Raw genomic sequence first — 17996 nt, forward strand, 5'->3', positions numbered from 1 at the left:
CCCATCGACAGATGAATGGATAAAGAAGATGTGGTACATATATACAATGGAATATTACTCAGCCATAAAAAGAACGAAACTGGTCATTTGTAGAGATGTGGATGAACCTAGAGACTGTCATACAGAGTGAAGTAAGTCAGAAAGAGAAAAACAAATATCGTATATTAATGCATATATGTGGAATCTAGAAAAATGGTATAGATGAACCAGTTTGCAAGGCAGAAACAGAGACACAGATGTAGAGAACAAATGTATGGACACCAAAGGGGGAAAGTTGGGGGGGGGGATGATTCAAGAGACTGGGATTGACACATATACACTAATATGTATAAAATAGATAACTAATAAGAACCTGCTGTATAAAAAATAATTTTTTTTTTTTTTTTAAAAATAGGCACCTTGAGGAGCCTGGGTGAAGGACCACACCTGGCAGGAGACCTTTATTCCATGACTCAGGGGAAGAATCAGGATAATTTTCAAATGCAATTATTTCTGATGCCTAGCTTATTTTTAGTTGCCTGAAATCCACAGGTGGAGCCAGCCAGCAGTGACATCCATTCAGGTTAACAATGAAATAGTATCAAAAACACATGCTTTAAAAAAAAAAAGAAACACACAAAAACAACAACAACAAAACCCAGAAATCTCATCAAGTCCTCTGGAGTCTAAAAGGAATAAGAGAACAGGTATGTTTGGAATGAGGAAATTATATACAACCATTCTTGTTTCAAATATACTCCCCCAAATGGTTATGTTTTATTCCATCTATTTACTCGATCATTCATTTAATTAATGTTTATCATAGAAGGTGTATATTTAACACGATACAAGCACTGTTCCAAGCTGGGGATAGAATAATAAACAGTTAAGGCTGCAAAAAAAGGAGAGAAGGCAGGCCACCATTTTCAGTGAGAGAAGGAGATTCAAGACACCAGCTCACAGAGCATAGGGAACTTCACCCCATCTCACTAAGCAGCTTGGTCACGCCTTGCTGTGAGGAGAGTGACAGTTCAAGTGTAAGCTACTTAAACTTGAGAAGGTGGATGTGCTGGTGAAAGTCCCTATTTTACAAACTGAACATAAGGAAAGGAGGAAAAGTGTTTCCCCTCATGAGCCCTAATTCTAATTACTATGGGTTCCTCATGGCTCACATCAATCTCCCACAAACCTGCAGCCCATTCCCTAAAACATGCCAGGCACTTTCACACCTTAGAGTCTACATTCTGTTCCCTGTCCCTGAATTCATTCCCCCCATTCCCATCGATCTTATCTTCCCCAATTGTTGAAATCCTATGCATCTTTGAGGTCATCTAGAATATTCTCTCCTTTTAGAATCTTTCCCCAACTCTCCATCCCCAAAGGAAAGTAAATTCCTGGCACTATTAGTTGTTTTGTGACCTTGGGTAACTGAGGCTCATTTTCCTCATCTATAAAGCAGGAATAATACTACCTAATTCCTCAGGGCTAGAGTGAGGATTAAACCATATTACCCGGTTGATGTTTAATAAATGTTATTTTCCTTCTCCACTCTAAGACTGAAATTGAATTAATTTCCTGTCTCTGTCAAATAATCCTGGGACCAAGCATATTTTCCCTTGCCTGTGTTTCCTTTCCCTGTGTTTTTGTTTGCCTTTGAGATAAGCAAAAATAACTTAGCTGTTTGCTCCAGGAAATATTTGTTCCTGTAAGATACCACTGCAAGCCGACTAAAGTGGTTTACATAACAAGATAGAGTTTGCTCATCAAGACTCATTCAATACTCTCACTTCACTGTGTGCTTACTAACCTGAAGCTACTATGTCAAAAACTCCGCTCGCTGGGAGTTTGTTTAATAAACTTAACTTTGCTTAGTCAACAGATCTTTTCAGAGAATTGACCACTGACACTTCTTCGCCTTAACTGTGATTCAACTGCACTTTGCTTAAACTTCTACTATATCACTATGCTATAACTTTGTTGTTGGTTAATTGCCTGATTATCTGCCTTCCTTTATAAAATGGTAAGCTTCAAGAAAGTAAGGTCGTGTCTTTTCATCTTTGTAATTCTAGTGCTCATCATAGCAGTTTGGCAAAAGCTGAGTTGAAAAAAAAAGAAAACACACTTTTCCTTGAATGAATGGATGAATGAATGAACAGCTATCCTTGAGGTCACAAATCCACTTTGAATCCACTAACCTAGTGGTTTCACTCCAGGCTTCAATCTGGCTTATAGTCAGGCTCAGCCAATGGGAAGCACCAGCAAGGGATCAGAGCGTGGCAGGAGAACAGGGACCAGGTACTTACTTCCCCAGCTCCCTGCCTGCCAGGCCATAGTTGGCAGGGGCTGCTCTATCGTGGGTTCCTCTACTAAAGCCACAGCTCCCCAGGGACTTTTCCTACAGCTGTATCTCTCTCCAGGTTCTAACAGTCACTCCCTTCCCTTTGCCCCACAGGCCTTGAAGCAGTAAATGCCCCTCCTATTGCTTGCCTTCACCATCTTTCATTAGTTTCCTAACCCTGCTTATACCCTGGTCCCTCATTAAACCTCTCTCAATTATCCTATTTGGGTGTGCTGTCAGTATCATAAGGAATCCTGACTGATGCATCTTCTAGGGATAGGCCCCACGTAGAAAGAGGTACCACCATCGAGCTGGTACCTCTCGTAACATAAGGGGTAGCAAGTCTGAGTCTAACTAGGTAGCAATGCCAGAACCCCTTAGAAAGGAGATTCGTGCCTCTGAAAAAGCTGTTTTCATTTATATCTTCTGGGAACCAAACTGGCCCCTAACCACTGAAACCAAAGGGTATATTTTAAAGTTGTTTCTGAGGAAAAAAAAAAAAAAAAAAGCTTCCCTTCTGAGCCTTAGTGAAGTGGTTTTAGGGCAGTAAAGGCCATTATACTTTAGCAAAAACAACTGCATCAAGTTATAACATTTGTGCTGAGTGGTGAAAAACATTCCAGTAGCCTCTATAGCATATCTGAATTACAGAGAGAAAAAGCTAAGAAATAAGATGTTTAGTATCCTCCCCTCAATTCAGAAATTACTGAAATTTGTAACCATATGAGGAGAAAATCAACAGAATAAGTAAATTTCTCTCACAAGCAGAAAGAGCCTAAGATTTACTCTGATTTTTAATTCAATTTGATATGTATTATAGTACTTGTTAAGGCCCTTCTGTAAACTAAGATTCAGGAAAAGAGACAGTATTTGGAATTGGAAAGAACATCGTATGTGGTATATGGAACTACAAGTCCAGGTATAAATCTTTTCAGTATTGTCGGGCCTAGAAAGGGGAAAATTATATAATGGAATATGCAAGAGAGGGCTGGAGGTCCTTACACAGATGCAAGTTGATTAAAATTAGCACTTCATGAAATTGCTTTCTTTTTTTTTCTATTAGATGAAAAGTGATTCTAAGTGGGACACAGCTATAAAAGTAAAAAGTCCTCATTTTTCAATCTACACTAAAGGTTCTTTCCAAGTGTGACCTTATTTGGTGCTTTAACCTAAGATTATAATATGCGAAGAACTTTAAACATGTTATTCCTTTTGCTAGTTTTGGTTCTTATGAAAAACTGCCAAGATTATCTGAGGGCAGAATAACTATCATAGTAGAGAATTCAAACCCCAAGCTTAGGACTTACCAAATCCACATAGCTTTGGACAAACTACTTAATTTTCTGAGTCACAGATTTATCTTTAAGGTTTTGTCCTAAGTTGCTGAGAGGATTAGGTAAACGCACACCTATGTAGCACCTTTTACAGTGTCTGCCACTGGGCACATGGCAACTCAGTAGCAGTTACTGTCACGGTCAGTGTCCGTGAGTGACATTAGATTCAGTGGCAGTGCCGTTATTCAACTCTACAAACTTTGGCTGTACACCGATGAGATGCTAGGTGCCCGCAGGAGTTTCTAATTGTGTAAGTACACAAATAACTTGAGTCAATTTGATTTGAAAACAGTAGAGGTTACAGCCAAGCAGGAATTTTAATTGAAGTTGAAATTCCCCTTGGATTGCTGATTCAGATCTATTACTACCATAATACTGCAGAGCCTGTGACCTGGTACTGCTAAAAAATCATCCTGAAAGATGTAAAGGGCCTGTTTTAAAACTACTTTGTTCCATTAGTATTTCCACGATAATATACTCTTCTGAGTACCTTCTTCATATTAAGCTAATTGGTGCACCATCCTACCAACTTTGCCAGTTACCCCCGAGTACCTTCTATCATGTGTTTAGGTTGTTTCTATTTAAGCCACATCTTTTCTGCTGACTCACCATCATCGGAAGTACATGCTGCCTATCACTGATGTTTCTTAGAGACACACAAATTGGACTGAAGCACTGGCAATTAATATTTCTACTCTTCCCTGCATGACATATATACGATATTAAAGTGGTACTTTTCTTGTGTAGAAATGAAATTAAACTATGGGAAAAAAGCAGGATTTTTGAGACCAAAATCAATGACAGGTGCACTTTCCAGACAGGCTTGTAAAGGAGAAGAAAAGACTAAGGCGTAATGTAGTACTTTTTAAAAATCACCCGTTTTTCTCTCCCAAAAGAGCTTAAGGCAGGAGGTAGAATAGGATCTATGACATTATATCATTGTAAAAATCCTTAAAAGAATATCATGATTATTTTATCACTTAAATGTTTTTATCATTTAAAATTAACCAAATATAATTTATGATTGAAAAATCATGGTACTAGGAGCCCCAAATTCATCAGCCTCAGTAAAGCCCAAACCTTAGCAAACCTCTTTAGAACCATACAATAGTTATTATGCATGGTTACGGCATGGTATGTAACCACACAATGGTTATCATGGCAATATAATACCGAAGTTCCTAAATGGCATCTAAGCCCATACCTGACTGTTAGAAGTTTCCCTCTTCACACCCTTCTCTCCTAAGGAGCACAATACGGACTCCATCCTCTCCCTGTGCCCCACCTTGGCACCATTCCTCCTCACCTCCTTCAGATCTTTACTCAGGCATCACTTCCATGAGTGTTTCCTTGGTCGCCTTTTCTAAAAATGCTAACACTCCCCATCCCCCCTTCCTGATTGATTCTTCTTAGCACTTTCCATCATTGAACACACTATCACACATCTCAACAGCCCTTATCTCCATCTAATATGCAAACACCTCTTGCTTATAATCTACCTCCTCCTACTAGAATGTAAGGGTAATCAGAAATTTTTATGTTTTGTTCATTGCTATACTTCCAGGCCTAGTGCAGTGCCTGGTACATAATAAATGTCAACTATTTTTGTTGAATGAGTGAAAGAGACCTTCTCTTCCTGAATGTGGAAATCTACATTTCCTTGTAAGTTCTCTGGGGCCAATTACAGGAGAATATTCTACTCAGAAAATTAACAAAAAATTAAGGAAAAAGGAAGGCCGCTCATCCTGATTCAATGTCATATTGAATCACTGTCTGATAGACCCATGCAGGGATTATTTAATTCTCCATGGGACTGTATCTTTGTCATACCATTTACTGTTGATTAAGGTTCAGATGCTGTGAAGTTACAGTGTAACTGTCAGATTTTTGTCTGATAGAGATTAAATGATTTCTGTGAAGAAGAAAAAGTAACCCCAAAGGTTATACTTTAATTGCACTTTTGGACATAAAACAACTTTGTATCTACCTGGCAATCTTTTCTTTTTCATTGTCTTTAAATGCACTGTACCTCAAATGAATTTTGAACCAGCTTTACCACTTCACTGGTTCCCTCATCAATGAGTTAAGTAAATCTTTAACATGTGTTTGTTTATTCCATATTTGTATGAGTCATATTTTAACATTTTAAAGATAATATTTTGGCAGTTTGGGGGGCCGTACCACAAAGAGCCTCAAATGGACGATGGCTATCAGGTGAAAAGCAGAAAATCTGGTTTGTTTGTATTTTTGTTTCTTTTTCGGGCTGTCTGCAAGCTCAAGTCTGTTTTTTAAAGTGCCCACTGTAAAGGGGAATAACTCTTTACAATCTGGGCCACTTGTTTTTTGTGATTTTGAGTTTACTTCTGACTTATGGCTGATGTTATAGAACTGAATAGTCAAGCTGTTTGTCCAGCTGTTTGTCATTGAAAATACCTTTTCCTCTTGTTGCCAGAGACTGAAATACATAACTACACTGGGCAAGTATTAATAAAATAGATATAAAGCCTCATAAAGGAGCTCTGTTTTCATTGTGTTGTAAATAATAAGCCCTTACATAAATCTAATATTACCAGAATTCCTGAAAAATAAACTAAACTTCTGATACTTTAAATATGCTATCACCCCTACCCCAAATCCACAAACCAACCACTAGCTATCATAAAAACTGCTAGCTCAGAAGCATTTTTTATAAAATAACCCAACTTTATGTAATCAAAGTAAATCTTTGGACATATTAGACTTGTTTGATCACTTTGGTTTAAAAGCAGCTATATGTCTTCTCCCTGAATTTATCTATGTAGAGTATAATGCAAGAAAACATTTCACAGTAGATCTTTTTTCTCATGAGTAAACAATTTCATCTGAATTCCTCAAAACTCATATATGGGTTACTGATCAGACAAGCCAACACATTTCATAAAAATTTGGGGTTATGAAAAACATAAAATTATTATTGAATAGTGATTGTGTTCTATAGTACATCAGCTTATACATAATTTTCAAGATCTTAAGATAATAGAGTTAATAAAAAATCTTTGGATATCTGGATAACTTTTTTTAATTTTATTGAAGTATAGTAGATTTACAATGTTGTATTAATTTCTGCTGTACAGCAAAGTGATTCAGTTATACAAAGATAATTTCTAAAAAGATAAAATACTGTAACATTGGTCTGAAAACATAGTTTATATATATATATATAATATGAAAAACCCTGCTTAATATAAACTCAAGATAAAGCCACATTGCAACATAAGAGGCAAAGATTATAAATATATATATATATATATTGTCTCAAGTTTGAGACATATATATGTATATTTTCATATCTATATCTCATATAATATGTTGCAATGTGGCTATACCTTGAGGTTACGTTAAGCAGGGGGTTCTCAACAGAGGTACTGTTGGCATTTTGGCCAAGATAATTCTTTGCTGTGCAGGACTAACCTGTGCATTGTAGAATAACCACATCCCTGGCCTCTATCCACTAGATGCCATTAGCACTACCCCTCCCCTCCGAGTCATAACAATCAAAAATGTCACCAAACATTAACAAACATCTCCTGGAGAAAAAAATTACAACCACCGTGTTAATGAAAGTGTTTGTTTTTGCCATTTTAACAATGTGATAAAATGATCCACATGACTATTGGAAGTCATATTAGGTTTACTCTTCTGACTTTCTAAAATGCTTAAATTTGAAAGATCGACTCCTCATCCCCCCACCTCGTTCTGTCTGTAAGTAGAAGTTAGCTCCTTCAGCTAAAAGTTGAAACTAATATGGGTGATTAAGAGTCTGGTAGGAAAAGGGTGGCAGAGAAATATCACTGTGTATAAAAGGTAATGGGAGTGTTTATTAAGAAAAAAGGAGAGGAATTTGTCCTAAAACTAAGCATATTATTCCAAAATGGGAATGCAGATAGTGAAGGTTCAAACTTGAATGGATATATGAAATTGAAGAGGAAATGCAGAAAATGATTTTGCCCCCTTGGTTTGTAATAAACACAAATAAGAAACCTAAAAATAAGCAAGGATACATGTTCAAAATTTGGCAAAGTTGGCTCCGTTTTGATGACGTGATTCATGTTTTAAATAAAGAAATAATTATTTTAATCCTTTATGGCCCAATATTATGTTAATACAAAATTAGAATCTGGTCTTCTTTCCATTAAAATTAATCTTGGAGTATTTGGTCTGCTCTTAACAAGGAGCAGGAAAGGTTATTATTTATCATCTATGTAATCTTCTCTTGATATCAGAGATTCCATATCTCACTAAAATAATTTTCTGTACTTTGGCTGATTTAGTAATGTTCTTTATTATTAAAAAAAATTCTCACTGAAAGAGCCAAAGTCATGATATTTAATATATTCCATTGTCACTCTGATTAAAAAGTACTTCAGCTAAAACTATTCATGTACTCGAGCATCTATGATACTCTCTTAGTAAACGACCAAATTTCCCCAAACTTTCAGTTTTTTTCTTTCAAGAGCAGATTCTAAAATTGGGGGGAAAAAATTCAAGGTGTCTTTTATACCTAAACTATATTTGGGGTTTTCCAGAGGGCTCCTGAAAATCACAAAGATTTGGGTTTTGTTTTTTGTTTTTAAACTTACGTGTCAATTTCCTATTGCCCCTATAAAAAATCACCACAGACTTGGCTTAAAACAACACAAATATATCCCCTTTCAGTTCCGGAGGTCAGAAGTCCAAAACAATAGAATAGACTAAAATCAGGATGTTGGCAGGAATGGTTCCTGCTGGAGGTTCTGGCGGGAGAATACATTTCCTTACCTTTTTCAGCTTCTAGGGCCCACCCATATCCCTTGGCTTATGGCCCCTTGGTCCGTCAGCAAAGCAAACCACTCTGACCTCTGGCTCCATCATCACACCACGTTCTCTTCTCTTTTATGTAACCCTTATGATTATACTGGGCTCACTCAGATAACTCAGAGCAATCTTCCATCTCAAAACCCTTAATTTGTCTTTTAAGGTAACGTATTTTATGTCCTGGGGATTAGGACATGAAGATCTTTGGGAGCCCATTATCCAGCCTACCACACACCTTACAAAAAGGAGTACCAGAAATAATTAGGTCCTCTATTTGTTGACCATGAGCATGTAGCCCCCAGACCTAGTGGAGCCTGAGGATTGACAATGTTTACTCATTTTCTTTCTTTCTTTTTTTTTTTTTTTTTTTTTTGCAGTACGCGGGCCTCTCACTGCTGGGGCCTCTCCCGTTGCGGAGCACAGGCTCCGGACGCGCAGCCTCAGCGTCCATGGCTCACGGGCCCAGCTGCTCCGCCGCATGTGGGATCTTCCCGGACTGGGGGCAGGAACCCATGTCGCCTGCATCTGCAGGCGGACTCAACCACTGCGCCACCAGGGAAGCCCCGATAATGTTAACTCTTGGGACACTGCCCTGTTACCTCACCATCAACCAATCAGAGAATTGTTCACGAGCTGATCACACACCCTGTGACTCGACTCCCTCATCTTTAAAAAGGGGAGCTCACGTCTTTTGATCATGCGCTATCCGCTTCTCCATGTGTGGCCCTTGCAATAAACCTTTCTCCGCTCCAAACTCTGACTTTTGGTTTGTTTGGCCTCACTGCGAATCGGACACATGGACTTGGGTTCACAACACCCGGAAAGACAACCCTTAACTGTCTGCCATTTCTCTGCCCTAAGACACTTCCTTTTGCTCTCTGTGAGCTATTTTATTTTTTAGGCTCTGAAAGCAAGGCTTTTAGTCAGCTGAAGTCATCTTAGTTAGATCCCTTAAAGCCATCACAGAGACATATGCAAATATATGCAAATACGGTACACAACGGAGTAATTAAAATAAAATCTAGTAGCCTTAAATAGACACCAAATAACAGTCCTAGGAGAGGCAATTAATTCTATTGTTTACAACCACTCCCTTTGTTAGCTGATTTTTTTCCCAAGGGACAAATCATTTTTTTTGCTTCTCTGATAGAAAGACAAAAAACATTGCATTTATTATCTGCTTCATTTTGTCTGGAAAAGCACAGCCAAACAACCCCTATTAACAAGAGGAAAAATAAGTCAGAAGTGGGCCACAGCTTGGAAGGCTTTCAGAGTCTGGCCACTGCTCACACTTCAGCCTCTTCTCATCCCCCGACCCCCTGTCTCAACTCTCTGCTCCTTCTACGTGGAATTCCTGGCAGTTCCACAATCCTACCAGCAACCAGTCCCCCACCAGGGGTAATTCCTACGTCAGAAGACAGTCCTTGCCTTCTGACGGAGCACAGAACCCAGTCAGGGAAAGAGACAAATACGCAGGTAATTATATCACCCAGGATTGCTGAGCGCAATGCTGGAGATGTGAACAGAGCATGGTGGGGGCGTGAACAGGAGCACCTGTGGGAGTGGGTGGGCGGTCAGAGAAGAGCCTGAAAGATGTTACACTTGAGCTGAGGACTGAAGGAGGTATAGGAAGCAAGCCCTGGTAGAGCGAAGACCTAAAATACATGATTTTATCATCTCTGTTTGGAAGAACTACTGGGGGTTATGGGTGTGAAACACCAAGTGTAAGGCCAGGAGGTACAAGAGAATGAGGCTCCAGAGGCAGAGTGGCCAGAGCCTGGGGCGCTGGGTTTGCCACTGTTAAAAGTTGAACTCAGGTATGCTAAAGGTTCAAGAGTTTATCTGACCAAAAATCAGTTCCAATCCGGCAGCACCAAACCAGAAGTGGTTAGGAATGCTCCGCTATCAGGGGCTGGGCAGAGACTTTTATAGAGAAAAGGCAGAGTAAGGAAATTGACTATCTATAGCTCGGGATAAACTTTTCTTCTAGGGTGGAGACCACCTGTCTGCACTTTCACAGATGGAAAGAGGGGCCAAGACTAAAGGAGTAGATCCCCAATTCAGAGGTTGTTTCGGTAATACCTGGGCGGCACTGTGGTGGCTTTAGTGGAGGCAGCAGCAGTGCATGAGAGAGGGGGTACACATTTAAAAGATACTAAGGATGGAGGGAATTAACTGGACTGATGATTTAGAGAAAGTGCTGGGATGAGAAAGGAGTCAAAGTCAATTCCCAATTGTCACCGGTAAAGCCCATTAACAATTCCCGGGAAATAAAAATAGAATCTGGGTAATAAAATAAAGTCTAACCTTTTTTTTTCTTCTTGTCCTTTGTGCTCAGTCTAGTTTCACTGGCTCGTAGGGTGCTGCATGCAGAGGCCGCGTTCCCAGGTGGCCTCTTCAGACCCGAGCTCCCAGGTGTGAAAAGACTGCGCCAGCACCCCAACTCAGGCTGTGCGCAGAAGAGACTAGGACGACCCTCAACCCAAGATGGCGGCAGACGCCGGGCACCGCGATCTGGAGCATTAAGAGGCACACCTGGGCCCGCCCAGCGAGAACCCCGCCCCCTGCCCGCTGACGGGATCCCTGTAGAGCAGCCCCGCCCACAGCCTACTGGGGACAGCGTTTAAGCTCACACCTCTCCATTCTTTGATAGAAGAATAAAACTTTCCTTTCCTTCTGAAGCGAACTCGGTCTCACTCTGTTGGCTCGAGTGACACCAGGCAGGAGGACCCTTGTTGGGGCCTGACTTGAAAGGGTTGCTAACAGAATTTTCATGCTTGGCAACTCTATAGGTACTGGTGTCTGCACTTAAGGAGGAGCACAGGGGCTTCCCTGGTGGCGCAGTGGTTGGGAGTCCGCCTGCCAATACAGGGGACACGGGTTCGTGCCCCGGTCCGGGAAGATCCCACATGCCGCGGAGCAGCTGGGCCCGTGAGCCATGGCCGCTAAGCCTGCACATCCGGAGCCTGTGCTCCGCAACGGGAGAAGCCACTGCAGTGAGAGGCCCACGTACCGCCAAAAAAAAAAAAAAAAAAAGAGCACAGGAACAGGATTTGGGTTTGGAGAGCTGTTGAGTAGCATATTAAGTGTATTTAGAAATACGTGCTTAAGAAGCAGAAGGCAGATGGTATAGCTAGGTTCTGGCACTTGGATGGTCACGTGGAATATGTGTAAGGGGACATAGCAGTAGGGGCAAAGAGACCCCATAAGGGGCTAGTCAGCAGTTCAGGGGGAAAAAAAAAATAGTGATGGCGGAAGTAGGGCAGTGACAGCAGGGACTTAGAAGTGACAGATTCAAGACATATTTAGGAAGTAAGTTGTTTTTTTCCCCTCTTCATTCTTTAACAGTTCAAACATTATTCATAAGCCCAAGACAATGTTAATTGCTTTTATGGAATGAGTAATCACAAACTAGAAAAAATTTGGATGGTGAAGTCTTTGGCTTGTGTTGTTAATGTCTTTTTTCCATTATGATGTCTAGAACCTTCTTAAAATTCATGAAAGAAATATGCTAAAGGAGTATTCCGGCTACCTTATTTTCTGAGAGTAATAGGCATTTTTTACCCAAGTCACTTAGCTAATTGGTAGCAGAGCTAGAGCTAAAATCTTTCTGGTTTCTAATATGGTACTGATTTCTCAACTTGCTGTATACTTGTAAATATTTAAAACGGCCTTCTAAAGATTTACAGAACGTCAGAGAAGCTACACTTTAAACAATCCATCCTTATCCCCAAAGGTACATTAGCGCTAAAATCACGAAATTAATGGTTACTTACTTACCCAGAATCAATACATTCCTTGGCTAAGATGAGTAACTGTTTTTGGACGTAACATAAAAGAGATCTGGAGAAGCCAATGCACCTGAGTGCTGTTGATAGATGGAAAGAGGAGGCTGGGGAGGCTGCAGCAGGACACAAGGGCTGAGGCCAGCTTCAGCCAAGCCAGGTCTTAAAACTGGTGGCCTGGCCAGCTCCAGGCAGGCGTGGAGATATGAAATTAGTAACTGAGCCATGAGCTTAAGAACCTAGAGTTTGGAAACCTTCAGGACACCCAGTTTCCTAGTCTGGGTCCCCATATTCTAGGTTTCCTCTAAATTCGGACCAACCTCTTCATCAAACATTTTAAAATTGATTAGCCATATGTGAATGTCACAACCTAGGAGTAGAAATCCACCCAAGAACCTGATATTCTAAAGAAAAACCTATAATCAAAAGGGTGCTATGGCCCTAGTTTGGAAGGAAAAATATGTAATGTATATAGGTTATAAAAATCCCTAAAATAGGTCAGGTTTATTCAAATTATTTTATCATGAAATGAGAAAATCATACAGAGGTACTGATATAATGAATCTAAATTGAAATGCCACATTCTTTATGAGCCACTGCCACTTACAAACGATGTCAAGAACAAGTGTTCACTAAATGCTTTCCTTTTAGAAGCTGTCTTAATGTGAAAGTGAAATACCATATACACTCACTGTTCCCATGGTAACTATTTTCTTACTAAATGGAACTGGCATAATCAGCATTTAAGACCTATTTCCTGAAATGTTCATCTTATGTGACTGTCTTTTATATACAAGTTACATGTAGTGTCTTCCCCTTTTATTTTCTTCTTTTAATTAAAACTAATTTTGTTAAATTTGGTGGCTCTCTATAGGAAAAGTAATGTGGTGTATTTGTTGCTCTATTGTTTATAAGATAGATTCCTTTAATATTTTACTGTTTTCTAATGAAAACTGGCATACTTCTTTTCCCATACTGTTGAGAATTCAGAGCTTCTTTAAATATAATTCAGTTAATATATGTCCTAGATGTGCTTGGTAAATACTACAAGAAATGCTTTGTCTGTGTTAAAAGATGTTTCAGAAAAAGTAGAACAATGTCTCTCATAAATAAATGAAAATGCATACATGTTTAAAATTTTTATTTTACTCATTATTTGAGAGTCTCTCTCCATGACATCTGAGCCCTATTCTCAACTAGATCTCAACCTCTGGCCCTAGTCCTTGATAGGATGGCACAGACCAATTCTAGGAAGAATCTTGTTATGTCCATTTAGAGAGAATCTCCATCCTTGATATCTGATAACCCTGGCCTGTCTTCAAGAAGAATCCTGTTAAGTCAGTTTAGCAAGAATCCCTCTACCCTTGATGTCCCTGCTTATTAACTTTTCATCTGCTCACCCGCTCACTCAGCTAGTTGGCTATAAATCCCCAGCTGTCTTTGCTGTATTTGGAGTTGAGCTCAGTCTCTCTCCCCTATTGCAATAGTCTTGACACCTATCATAACAGTCCTGAATAGACTCTTCCTTACCATTTTAACGTGTCAGAATATTTTTTTTTCTTTAACATAGGCAAATGTTAAAACCAGTTCAAAGGAAAAATCAAAAAGCACAAACTTAAGGGAGTAAAGGAATCAAATTGTAAATGGGGGCAAAACTGGTTTTTCTCAAGGGGCAGGGAAGTCTACTGGACAAGACAGAGTTTGCATATCTGTCAATTACCTACAGTTTGTGAACCCTGCAAAATAGCTCAAAGACGATGATCTAGAATTTGTTGTAGGGCTAGAGGAAGAAAACTGGGAAGACGGATAATACTTCATTTTCCACTGAAGTATTATTTTTGTTTCTGGAGTTGAGCATAGTGACGACAGAACAAGTCACACTGTAAATTCCTATGAGCAACAGCTCTGCAATCATACTCTCCCAGAACCCAAAGCATGACTTCTCATAATTCAGGCTCAGAAACAATTAACTGTGAAAAAGTTGGGAAAAAGTAGATATTTAACTCCAACAGGTCCTCTATGCAGTACGATCTATACACTTTTGAGGAGAGTCCAGTCCCGTGACAATCCTTACTTACAAGGCTGATGTAATAAAGACCATATAGGATCACTCAATATGACCAATAAAGATACAAAATAGGTTAATATTCTCATTAGTAAACATATTTTTGAATTATAAGAAAAACACATTAGAAGGAAAATGGAATCTAGCTAGATAGAAAAGAAAGTGCTGGGGAGATTAACTTGAGTTCTTAATATTAATTCACTTAAGTAATTATATCATTGCACTTATTCATACTGTCTTATATAAACTTTTTAAAAAATATATTTTGACCCTACTTCATACAGCACAGAGACTGTCTATATCACCATGGTCTCCTCCACAGAACCTAGTGCTTTGCACGTACTATATGTTGGCTGAGTGCCTGAGTTGAATGAAACTCAACGAAGGCTTGTCTGTATGTAAAGTGCCATTTCCCAGACATGTTGCTCTCTATGGCCCTAATTTAATTTAAAATGTCATTTTTAGATAATATTACTGGCTATCATTTTTTGAGCACTGATTATGTGCCAGGCTCTGTGCGAAGCGTTTTACATTTATTATTTCATTTAATCTCTAGAACAACCCTATGAGGTTATTATTCTCCTTTTACCAGAGATATAATGGGATTAAGTTTTACTATTGTGCAGACCTACTGAATATACACATGCATTTTGTCTTCTGCACTATCATCATTTTTCTGGGATTAAACCCAGTCCCCCCACCCCCATTTCTAACCTCTACGTTTTGGGCCATTAAAGGGGGGCAGGTGTCTACTTAAGGCAGTGTGAATGGGGCTCCACAAAGTCTTGGGGTGTACCTTCTGCTAAGTGATCCACAGGCAATTATAGCCATCTGTGGAAGGAGACCCTCACACCCAAGTGAGAGACAGCTCACCTGACCCCTCAGCTCAGACACTGTGAAGTGATTATTCCAAATGCAGGTGGCCTGCAGGTGCTAGCCCATCTTCCTGAGAGTAAAGGTCCCTAGGTCCTCCTCCTTTTAGGCCCACTGACCTCCTCTAAGGACAGGCCACACACCCCACCCAAGCACAAGCCAACATTTTATTGATCTCCCTGGGCCAGGGTAGAATGAGTCTCATTTCTTCTTTTTCTAATAAATTGTTATGATACCAACATCTCCCGATTTTTAAGAAGCATTTTTTTTTTCACTCTCAAACAAACTAAGCTCTTGAGAAGGAAAAGCCTTGATTTTAGAAACTACTGTTTCTGATATGGGCTTCAGGTATTGCTTTAGAATTCAAAAATTGAATATCCTTCTTGTGCCTTCTTAAGAGAAGAATCCAAATTCTCCTGAGACCGTTTGGAGGCCTCTGACTGAAATGCAGGGGTGGGTAAACATTTTCTGTTAAAGGCCAGATAGTAATATTTTAAAATTTGTGGGCCACAGAAAGTCTCTATCACATAATCATCATTTTTTTAAAAACATTTTAAAAGTATAAAAACAATTCTTAGCTACAGTGCTTTTGTAATTTCAAGGGCTTCACTTTGCTAATCTGAATTGTAAGAAGAGACGTGTTCAAGACATTCGTTCGGCTATTTGTCTATTTTGAGCTCAAATCAGTTAAGAATGTCATGGCCATTGAGAAGTGAGTATCTGGACTTGTGAGTTTTGTATTTCTGCATGTTTGACCCATGGCTGAAATTTTAAAATTCAAATAATAATAATTTAATAATAAGCTCTTTTTCAAACATATAAATATGTTTATATATCTTTTCTGAATCTTTGTATGCCTAATTTTTAGAAGAACCTTTACTTCTTGAGTGAGTGTGTAATATTAATAAATTAGATTATAAAGTCTCTTCAATTAAAGGAGCTCTATTCTGATTGGCTTATAGAGATAAATAGTACTTACATGAGTTGAATATTCCTAAAATTCCCAGAAATTAAGGAAACTGCACTAATAATTTCAGTGTGCTAAAAATAGACATTCTTAATGAAACTAACTCAAATATTTTAAGAATGAAAGTTCATATAATTTAGATAAATTTTTTCAAATGAGACTAATTTAATATTGTTGGTTTAGTAAAAACAGTTAAATTTTCTCTGTGATACCAGCATTAAGTATCATACAAGATTTTGATTTTACTTTGGTATGTTCTTCCTAAATTTATACAGGTTTACTTATGGAAAAAGCTAACATTACTTCTACTAAATGTTTAAGATTATGAATAATGCAAACTTGTGTTTAACTAAATTAAATCATTATTCTAAAAACTTTATTTCAATATTAATTATATCTTATGTCAGCTTAATGATAGTTTCCAAGACTTTTAGATCATTTAAAATCTTGGACTGATACTAAATTGAGTAAATTAATGGATATTCATTAAATACCAGATAATTTCTAAATAAGATGGGATACTGAAGCATTAATTACTAAGCATAATTATAAGTTTATATTCTTTTTATCTCATTTTTTGAGGGTATGGAGAATCTATATATTGGGGGTGTTTTAATGAATGTGTTCATTTTTCTCCACTTCAAAACCTGTACTACAAAGAATATGTAGGAAATAGGAAGTTATAGAGGTTCAATAAAAAGGAACTTTATTCACTCTGGTCAGAGCTAGCTATGGTTTGATGGTTTTATTTGTAAGATTTTCACAAAGAGCTTTAGTATCAAATATTATACTGATGTAAAACTAGAATTTAGTTTTCCCTCTGTTAAAGTGACAAAACTTTTCTTGGATTCTTGGCTACATCTTGGTTAACAGTTAGTTATCAAAGTTTATTCTTGACAGAGGACCTTCAAGATGGCAGAGGAGTAAGATGTGGAGGTCACCTTCCTCCCCACAAATACATCAAAAATACATCTACATATGGAACAGCTCCTACAGAACACCTACTGAATGCTGGCAGAAAACCTCAGACTTCCCCAAAGACAAGAAAATCCCCACGTACTTGGGTAGGGAAAAAGACAAAAGAAAAAACAGAGACAAAAGAATAGAGATGGGACCTGTACCTCTGCGAGGGAGCTGTGAAGGAGGACAGGTTTCCACACATTAGGAAGCCCCTTCACGGGCGGAGACTGCGGGTGGCGGAGTCAGGGAGCTTCGCAGCTGCGGAGGAGAGCACAGCCACAGGGGTGCGGAGGGCAAAGCGGGGAGATTCCCGAACAGAGGATCAGTGCCAACCAGCACTCGCCAGCCTGAGAGACTTGTCTGTTCACCCACCAGGGCAGGTGGGGGCTGGGAGCTGAGGCTCGGGCTTCGGAGGTCAGATCCTAGGGAGAGGACTGGGGTTGGCTGTGTGAACACAGCCTAAAGGGGGCTAGTGCGCCACGGCTAGCCGGGAGGGAGTCCAGGAAAAAGCCTGGACCTGCCTAAGACGTAAGAGACCATTGTTTCACGGTGCGCAAGGAGAGAGGATGCAGGGCACCGCCTAAACGAGCTCCAGAGACGGGCGCAAGCTGTGGCTATCTGCGGGGACACCAGAGACGGGCATGAGACGCTAAGGCTGCTGCTGCAGCCACCAAGAATGCTGTGTGCGAGCACAGGTCACTATCCACACCTCCCGTCCTGGGAGCCTGTGCAGCCGGCCCCTGTCAGAGTCCCGTGATCCAGGGACAACCTCCTTGGGAGAACACACAGTGCGCCTCAGGCTGTTGCAATGTCACTTTGGCCTCTGCCACCGCAGGCTCACCCCCACATTCCATACCCCTCC

The sequence above is a fragment of the Phocoena phocoena genome, chromosome 18 (genome assembly GCF_963924675.1).
Source record: "Phocoena phocoena chromosome 18, mPhoPho1.1, whole genome shotgun sequence".
In the NCBI taxonomy this organism is placed as follows: Eukaryota; Metazoa; Chordata; class Mammalia; order Artiodactyla; family Phocoenidae; genus Phocoena; species Phocoena phocoena.